General features: G+C 37.6%; 1 protein-coding gene across 3 annotated transcripts in view; it reads right to left on the reverse strand.

Annotated features, from left to right (window-relative positions):
- The window catches only part of TRIM9 (tripartite motif containing 9), a 210,381-nt gene extending 200,290 nt beyond the window's left edge, over window positions 1-10,091 (reverse strand). For 2 of the 3 annotated variants that reach the window (XM_084981079.1, XM_084981069.1), the window contains exon 1: window positions 9,996-10,091. The gene's annotated coding sequence lies outside the window, so the exon portion shown is untranslated. Of the gene's footprint in view, window positions 1-1,794; window positions 1,820-9,995 lie in introns of all 3 variants that reach the window. The other variant, XM_084981072.1, reaches the window with a different exon arrangement.
- Window positions 10,092-10,320: the final 229 nt, after the last annotated feature.

The raw sequence follows: 10,320 nt of genomic DNA on the forward strand, positions 1-10,320 counted from the left end.
TTTTTTCCACAGTAATTGTACAAATTTAATTCCCACCAACAGGGTAGGAGGGTTCCCTTTTCTCCACACCCTCTCCAGCATTCGTTATTTGTGGACTTATTAATGATGGCTATTCTGACTAGTGTGAGATGGTACCTCATAGTAGTTTTGATTTGCATTTCTCTAAAAATCAGTGATGTTGAGCATTTTTTCATGTAAAATTCTCTATTTTAATTTCCTTTGTGGTCTTTTGTGGAATGGCAGCTATATATCTGATATCCCAGGGCTCTAATAACAAGCATTACTTTAACAAAATCACACCAAGTGGCTCTATTAATGTCAGATGAAACATTATAAAACAAAAATGTTACTAGATATAAAGAGGGAAGATTTATAATAATAAGAGTCAATCCATCAGAAATATATAAGAATTATTAAGATATATATAAAAGAGCCCCCAAACACATGAAATATAAACTGTTAGAACCGAAGAGAGAAAAAGACAATTCAGCAATAGCTGGAGACTTCAATATTCCACTTTCAGTAATACAAAGAACACTTGGGCAGAAGGTCAGCAAGGAATTAAAAGGCTTGTCTAACACTATACACCAGCTAGACTTAATAGACATCTATAGAGCACTCTGTGTAACAGAAAAATGCAAATTCTTCTCAAGGACTGGAGTAGATCATATGCTGGGCCACAAACCAAGTGTCAATAAATTAGAAAGAACTGAAATAGCACAAAGTGTGCTCTTTGATCACAAGAGTGAAATTAGAAATTAGTAACAGAAAGAAATTTAGGAAATACATAAATATATGGAAGTGAATGTCAAACTTGTAAATAAACAACAGACAAAGAGGTTATCAAAAGGGATACTAGTAAACACTTTGATATAAATGAAACAATGACACAACATAAAAAAGTTATGGGATATAGCTAAAGAAGTGTTCAGGGAAAACTCAGAGGTCTGAAGCCTACATTAAGAAAAGAAGAGGAGATCCTGTTGTGGCTCAGTGGGTTAAGAACCAGACTGGTATCCATAAGTTTGCAGGTTTGATCCCTGGCCTCACTCAGTGGATTAAGGATCTGGTGTAGCTGCAGCTGCAGTGCAGGTTGCAGATGAGGCTTGGATCTGGTGTTGCTGTGGTTGTGGTATAGGGCAGCAGCTGCAGCTCTGATTCGACCCCTAGCCTGGGAACTTCTATATGCCACAGGTGCAACCCTAAAAAAAATAAATAAATAAATAAAAATAAAAAAGAAGAAACATCTCAAATCAATAACCTAGTCTTATACTTTAAAATACTTCAGGGAGAGAGGGAAAGCAAAGTAAATTCAAAGAATTCAAAAAGAAAGAAATAATGAAATAGTGAATAAAAAATAGAGAAAACCAACAAAACTAAAAGTTGGTTCTTTGAAAAGATCAAGAAAATTGACAAACCTTTAGCTAAACTGACCAAGAAAAAAAAAAAAAAAGAAAAGAGAAGACTCACACAACTAAAATTTGGTATAAAAGAAGAGACATTAATATTGACTTTAGAGATATAAAAAAGATTATAAGGGAATATGAACAATTGTAGGCCAACAAATTAGATAACTTAGATGAAACAGACATATTCTTAGAAAGACAGAAACTACTGAAACTGACTCAAGAAGAAATAGAAAATCTGAAAAAATTTATGAGATTGGATACTCACAAAGAATATCCCAGCCTCAGATGACACTGCTGCTGAATTCCACCAAACATTTAAAGCAGACTTAATAGAAATTCTTCACAAATACTTCCAAAAGATAGAAAAGGAGGGAACACTTCTCACCTCATTCTATGAGGCTAGTATTATCCTGGTAACAAAATGAGATAAAGACATCACAAGAAAAGAAAACTACAGAACAGTATCTCTCATGAATACAGATATAAAAATCCTCAACAAAATACCAGCTAACAGAATCTAGCAATGCATTTTAAAAAAACCCTAAATACCATAATTGTAACAGGGAGAAAAAATCTAATTCCACATTGGATCTGTTTCTTTTACTTTAACCTTTGTATTTTATTGCTTTTGCTACAAGTTAATCAGTAAAGGGTGCTGCCCATCTCCAGGAACCCTGCCTCTCATGCCTGAGTGTTACATGAAAATACCTTTGTTTAAGCTCATCTGTGAATGGCTGTAGGAAAGCAGTAATTAACACATCTCCTCTGGAATCTGGCTGGAACCAGGAAATATTTGCAACAACTTATTGTGCATTTTTTTTTTTTTTACTTTACTTCTCCCCCCTGTCCTTTGTTCTAAAAAAGAAATTGGTACCCTAACCCAGGCAAGATGATTCTTTGGGACATTAGCCCACCATATTCTCGGTCTGCTGGCTTTCCAAATAAAATCGCTATTCCTTGCCTCAACAACTCATCTCTAGATTTATCGGCCTTTTAATATGAGCAGTATGAGCTTGGATTTGGTAACATAACCAACTGGGATTTATATCAGAAATGCAAAGTTAGTTTAACATTCAAAAATCAATTAATAAGCCATAGAATAAAGGACAGAAACCACATGATCATCTCAATATGTGCAGAAAAAGTATATGATAAAATTCAACATTCCTTCAGGATACAAATACACAATCACCTAGCAATAGAAGGAAACTTCCTCAACCTTATAAAGGGCATCTATGAAAAACCCATACTCACATCACACTTAATGATAAAATGCTAAATGTTTTCCCTGAGAACAGGAACAAGACAAGGATGTCTACTCTTGTCATTTCTATTCAACATTTTAGCCAGGTCTAACCAGGGAAATTAGGTAAGAAAATTAAACAGAAGTAATCCAAATTAAAAGACAGAAGTAAAACTATCTCTACTTGTAGATCACATAATCTTACATAAAAAAATCCTAAGGAACCCACTAAAACCTATCAGAACTAATAAACACATTCAGCAAAGTTGCAGCATACAGATAAGTACCAAATTCCACTGTATTTCTATACAGCAGCAATAAACAAAACAAAAATGAAATTGAGAAAACAATCCCATGCACATTAGCATCAAAAAGAATACTTAAAAGTAAATATCATAATAAAAGAAGTGCCCAATGTATAATCTGAAAATGATAAAACATTGCTGAAAAAAATTACAAAGATTGAAATAAACAAAAAGACTTCCCATGTTCATGGGCTGGAAGGCTTAATATTTTTAAAAAGATAATACTTCTCAATTTGTTCTATAGATTGAATGTAGTCTCTTACAAAATCCAGGCATGCTCCTTAATAGAAACTGTTAAGCTGATTTTAAAATTTATATGAAAATTCAAGCATCCCAGAACAGGTAAAACAATCTTAAACAATCCCAATTTTAAAACCACAGTAATGAAAACAGTGAGCTATTGGCATCAAGAGAGACACACAGATCAATGGTATAGAACTGAAAATTCAGGGGAAACGCCCCCCCTCCCCTGGAAATCCATGGCCAGTTGATTTTTGACAAGGGTGCCAAGACCATTCAATGGTGAAAGAATAGTCTTCTCAACAAATGGAACTGGGACAGCTGAGTAGTCACAGGAGATAGAATGAAGCTGGATCCCCTATCCCACAACATACCTAAAAATTGACTCAACATGGATCAAAGACACAAATGTATGCACTAAAATGATAAAACTCTTAGATGAAAACATAGGTTATCCTGGATTAGGCAAGAGTTGGTTTCTTAGATATCACACCACAGCATTTCCATTTCCAGGTGCGTGTCCACAAGAAATGAGAATATTATGTCCATTCAAAAACTTGTATGTGAATGTTCATAGGAGCATAACTGACAAGAGCCAAAGAAAAGAACAAATCAAATGTCCATTAACTGATGAATGGATAAACAAATACATTAATAAAATGGAATGTTTTTCAGCAATAAACAGAAATGAAGTATTGATACATGCTTCAACTTGTATGAACTTTGAATACCTTGTGCTAAATAAAGAAATTAGTGGAGTTCCTGTGTGGCACAACGGAAGCGAGTCCAACTAGAAACCATGAAGTTGTTGGAGTTCCCATTGTGGCGCAGTGGTTAGGAACTGTGAGGTTGCGGGTTTGATCCCTGCCCTTGCTCAGTGGGTTAAGGATCCGGCGTTGCCATGAGCTATGGTGTAGGTTGCAGATGCGGCTCGGATCCTGTGTTGCTGTGGCTCTGGTGTAGGCTGGTGACTACAGCTCCGATTAGACCCCTAGCCTGGGAACCTCCATATGCCGCGGGAGTGGCCCAAGAAATGGCAAAAAGACAAAAAAAAAAAAAAAAAAGAAACTATGAAGTTGCGGGTTCGATCCCTGGCCTTCCTCAGTGGGTTAAGGATCTGGCGTTGCCGAGAGCCATGGTGTAGGTTGCAGACGTGGCTGGGATCCCACGTTGCTGCGGCTCTGGCTTGCAGCTGTAGCTCTGATTCAGCCCCCAGCCTGGGAACCTCCATATGCCGCAGGTGTGGCTCCAAAATACAAAAACAAAAAAAGAAAGAAATTAGTCATCATGGACCAGATATTATAATATTCCATTTATATGATATGAAATAATCAGAGTACCCAAAACCATAGAGGCAGAAAGTTTAAGTTGGTGGTTGCTTATCACTGGGGAAAGGGATAGTTGGGTGGAAATGGTGAGTGATTGCTAATGAATACGGGGTTTCTGTTTGGGGTGATGAAAATGTTCTAAATTTGATTTGGTTACACAACTCTGTGAATATACTAAAAAACCATCAAATTGTACATTTTAAGTAGGTATACTATATGCTATGTGACATATATCAATAATACTGTTATAAAAAAATAAAGACGACTCCAAAAAAAAAAAAGGTAATGGCATATACCAAAGCCGTAACAGTGGGATGAAGGGACAGATTTGAGATATGTCTAGGAGTTAACATGTAAAAGGGCTGGATGACTTGGTTGATGAGTAAAGAGGGTTAATCTGGTTTTAGTAACTCAAATTTAATCATATTTCCTTGAGAGTTTTTAATGGTAAGATGGAGCAGTGAAACTAGAACATCAACAGCTCTTCCCCCAAACCTAATGAAATAAACCCAAACAGTGAAAAACTAGTTGGCAGAAGAAGAGAAAGACAAAGTCCAGGACAGTTATTTGGTTACACTGTGATTATAAAGCAGCACTAGCTATTAAAATATATTTCCATGATGGTTGGGTGAAGAGCTGCTGCCTGGAGTCACCTACTTCCTCCCTCTACTTTCCTTTCTGCCATCAACCTCCACAAAGCTCCCAGCTACTGCAGCCAGCCTGGCTTCTCTCCCCTGTTCTCTACCCTTCCTCTTAAGAACCTCCTCAGCAGCTAAAGGGTTAGTTAACTGTTAGCTGGCACAGGGGCCAAGTGAACATTGCTGGAGCATTATGTCCTATACTTTCTCTAATTGGTGATGTTTTGAAAAGAGGAAGCACAAGAGAAAACTACCCATGGTCAGCTAGTCAAGGGTGGAAGTGGGTTTTACCCCAGACAGGCTAACCACTATGCTATCCTTCCTCTCCTTTCTAGAATTTATTGAGCTTTTCTCTGTAGTTTTCTATAAGTTAATTTTAGTAAAAGTTCTCTGAGTAACTGAAAAGAAAGTATATTCTCTTTGTTATCAAAATTTAGAGTTTGATATTGGGCTATTAGATTGATGTTTTTCAATTACGTTATTCGAACACTATTAAAATTTAGAGTTTGATATTGGGCTATTAGATGATGTTTTTCAATTACATTATTCAAACACTATTAAAAGTAACTTGAATTTTTTCTTTGAAAAATATGGCCATAAGAAAATTTAAAATTATGCATGTGATTTTCATTGTATTTCTATTCAACAGAATTGACCTATATGCTCATGTCTCATTATTTATTTATCAACACTTAGTAGTATTTGCTATGTGCCAAGCCCTGTGTGGCCCGGAAATGCACTACTCAGATGCCTTCAAGAAGTCTGCTGATCCTCAGCTGCTGCCACTGTGAATGCTGAGACCATGTTCCCTTCCCTGCCCCTCTAACTACTGCTCCCAGCCAATATACCAGTGCCAGCCTTTTCTGACTGATGTGGGATTCCTCTACTAGGCAATTTTGGCAGAACTCCCTATTGATCTGGCCAAGCCTTTCTTAGAACCGTACTGGGATTGGTCTGAGGCTCTTCCCAGCCCTTCCCAATCCTCCTTCTCCTTGCCCTTTCACAGGGGTCAGACCTATAGTGCAGTGTGAAAGCTCTTCCACCTGCTCCTGCTCCTCTTCCCCATATCCTTCACAGACCTTTCCCCCAATAAGCCCCTATAGGTCTAATTCCTTTTTAGCCTCTGTTTCTTGGAGGATATGAACTAATTCTGTTTTAATCACTTTATAAATGTTAACTCTTCTAATCCTCATAACAACTCTAAGAGGTAGGACAATCATTATTCCCTCTTCTAAACACAGGAACCAAAGGGGTTAAGCAACTTGACAAAGATTGAGGGGCACCTGAGTGGTAAATGCAGGATTTGAACCCAGTCTAGACCCAGAGTCTATTTACTTAATCACTACACTAAACTGCCTTTGACCTTTCGTGAGGTGGCACTGGTTTCAGAAAACACTCATGATGTACAGTAACCTGTATTTTGGTTGATACAGAGATGAACTATAATATGCTAAATAAAGCTCAGTGGTTAAGAGTACACATGGTCTGGTCTGCATACAAGCTTTAACTGACTGACAGAATAAGGTAGCATTCAGAGCATGAAAAAAATGGTATTAATAATTCAATAATATATTAAATATTATAAAATGTAAATATATTTAATTTATAATATCATTTAATTATATTAGTTACATTTAAATCAATGGTTAATAATTATTAATAAATTATTAATACCATGATATTATATGGAGATTTTAATATATTTCTTGATATTCACACAAATAGTTTTGAGACCACATTAGAACTATTTTACATTGATATGTATGTTTTGTTAAGTGAAAAAAATTGACTAGGAATTTAAATATGACCTCATTAGTGTGTGTGTGGTTTTTCTTTTTCTTTTCGTCTTTTTTTTTTTTTTTTTTTTATGGTGGCACAGGCAGCATATGGAAGTTCCCAGGCTAGGGGTCTAATTGGAGCTGCAGCTGCTGGCCTACAACATAAGCCACAGCAATGCCAGATCCGAGCCACGTCTGCAACCTACACCACAGCTCAGGGCAAGGCCAGAATCCTTAACCCACTGAGTGGGGCCAGGCACCAAATCTGCGTCCTCATGGATACTAGTCGGATTTGTTACCACTGGGCCACAACAGAAACTCTGGTGTGTGTTTTTTAAAGAGTAGTCTATGTGCATAGCAAAGTTCTGAAATCACACAAAAGAAAATATTAATAGCTGTTGCCTAAGGGGTACAAATTCTGACAGGAGATAGGAAGAGAATTTAGAAGATATTTCTTCTCACTTTCCAATCTTTTATACTTTGTGCATTTTAGTCATAAAACTGCATTTCTTTTGTAAATGAAATATTAAAAAATTAATAACAAATTTATCATGAATGATTTAGTTTAAAAAGAATATTTATGAACATAATTAATTTTATCTTTTTACCAACTTTGTGAGGTATAAATGGCAAGTATTATCTCTATATTTCATATAATAATATATTTACACTCTTTTAATCAGTGCAGCCCATATATTATGATAAAAGCACAGCATATGTATAATGATGTTTTCCTCATTAACTCATTCATTTAACAAATACTGAATTATTGAGCATTTACTATGTGCTAGGTTCTAATAGTGGCTTGGTACTAAACCGTGGAGATTATAGTAGTGAACAAAATTGAGAAGTTTCCACTATCATGAAACTTCCATTCTTATTAGGTGAGGAAAGAAATAAGATAATAAACAAATACGCATGTCAGTTTAATATTTTGCAGAGAATTAGCATGGAGGAATATGATGGATAATATGAGCTATTGATATGACCATGAGGGCTCCTTAGATGAGGTGGTCAGGAAATAAATGCCTTTTTGAGGTAACTTTTGAGATCAATGACACAAAGGAATGATGTGAGGATGAGTGGAGAAGTCTAGACAGAAGGAACAGCTAGTGCCAAATCTCTAGTGTGAGGCTAGTTTGACATATTTAGGGATCTCCTGAGATGTAGCAGGTAGGGAGGAGGAGAGCCAGCACTACATGAGGTAGCAGTTAGGCAGATGTCAGATCCTGTAGGACTTTTTAAGCCACAGTAATGATTTTAAGGAGTTTGGATTTAATGTCAAGTACAGTGGGAACCACCTGGAGTGTTTTAAGGAGAAATTGCTAGATCTTATTTAGAGAAGCAAGAGAGGACACAGAGCAGTCAGTTAGCAATCTATTATTGCAGGTGAGGCAAGAAATGATAGAAACTTGGACCAAGGTCTTGGATGTAGAGATGGAAATTGGTGGAGGTAGAGTTTATGGGACTTGCTGATGGAGTACATGAAGAGACGGTGAAGAAAGAGAACAATATTAAAGAATTAAAATGTAAACTTTTGTCTTGAGCAATCAGATGGACCTCAGGGCTATTTATTTATTTATTTATTTATGTCTTTTTGTCCTTTCAGGGCCGCACCCACGGCATATGGAGGTTCCCAGGCTAGGGGTCTAATCGGAGCTGTAGCTACCAGCCTACGCCAGAGCCACAGCAACACTGGATCCAAGCCACATCTGCGACCTACACCACAGCTCACGGCAGCGCCACATCCTTAACCCACTGAGCGAGGCCAGGGATTGAACCTGCAACCTCATGCTTCCTAGTTGGATTTGTTAACTATCCCACTGAGCCATGATGGGAACTCCTATTTTTATTTTTTATTAAAATATAGTTGATTTACAACCTTGAGGCTCTTAATTGAGAAGACCTGAAGAGGGAGAATCGAAACTTTTTTTGATCCTGTTATGTTTAAGCTCCCTATAAGATATCCAAGAGATGTCCAGCAAAGAGTTTAATGTTGTTAAAAAATGGAATCATTTGCTTCCCATGACAGCAAACAGAGATTTAAAGAAGAGGAATCTATACCGATAAAGCCCTTGCCAGTGCCCTTCCCCTCAAAAGTCCTAAAAAATAATCCTTTCTTTTCTCTCGCCAAGAACTCCTTTGCCTCACCCTTCTTCCTATAAAAGCCTTCCATTGTATAACCTCTTGGAGAGCCCTTCTAGTTGCCAGATGGAATGGTGCCTGACTTATGACAAATAGATCTTTAAATTTACTGGGTTGAATTTTGTTGTTGTTGTTTTTAAAACAAGATACAGGTCTGAAGTTCCCAGAAAGGTCAGGGCTGGAAATGACAGTCATATGCTTTTTAAAGCCAGAAGTGAGGTCACCTGGAGAAGTTTGAGATTAAGAGGAGGGGGGCCAGTACAGCATCCAGGGGCCAGTCAATGTCTGGAAATTAGTAGAGGAGAACCAGCCAAGACGTTTCAGAAAGAGCAGCTAGTGAGGAAGGAGGAAAAACAAACAAAAAAACAAATGAGGTACCACATAACCCATTTCAAGGAGGGTGTGGTGACAGAATGCTTGCTGGCAGTCAAGTAAGATGAATGTTAACATGCAAATTACTAATGTCCTAGAAAAGGCCTTTCAGGGAAGGGTGGGGATTGGGAGGAATCAGTCAATTGGATTGAGTTTAGGAGAGAATATGAAGTGAGGAGGTGTAAATGCAATTATTTTCATTTGACTGATTAATACCAAACTCAGTGCACATTTTGATTTGTATTTACAGATGCTTAAGGAAAAAATCTGAAATATCTGTTACAAGCAGCCTCTGTGTCTTGCTCCATTTTGAATTTCTGATCTATCCTCTCTGTAACTACTGCATTAAAAAAAAAACCCAAAACCAAAAAAAGAAAAAAAAAAGAGGGACAACATATACCCTAAAGTGCATAAAGTGCACTAAACTTTCTGACTCATACAAACATCCATTAACTGTCCTACAAAATTTTTCAAAAGGAAAAAAAAAAGAAAACCCTGACAGGCAGTTAGCCGGAAACTGCTTTAGCATAGACTTACCAATCGCCTTAAGTTAGTATAAACGCCAAACTTTTGGCGCCAAAATCCTGCCGCAGACTTTGAAGCTGTTCTCTCCGAAGTCCCACCCCACTTTCTACACCACGCCCTCCGCCTCTCTTCCGACACCATATTCGGGAAAAGCAGAAAGGAAGGGAATGCTTTTTTGTCATGCGCACTAGGGAATAGGCGCGCTCCTTCGCTGCTAAACCAACCCACTGAGACCTGGTCTCGTCATGCGCATTGAGAGTCCTCAAGGCGCGCGCGCGAGCCTCGCCGCGCTCATGCGCACGAGCAGATGAGCTCGCACGGACGGAAGTGAGGAGAG

This window comes from Sus scrofa, chromosome 1 (assembly GCF_054392235.1).
Source record: "Sus scrofa isolate SSC_HxYL_T2T_F1_AM1 chromosome 1, Sscrofa_HxYL_maternal_Yorkshire_Landrace_v2.0, whole genome shotgun sequence".
In the NCBI taxonomy this organism is placed as follows: domain Eukaryota; kingdom Metazoa; phylum Chordata; class Mammalia; order Artiodactyla; family Suidae; genus Sus; species Sus scrofa.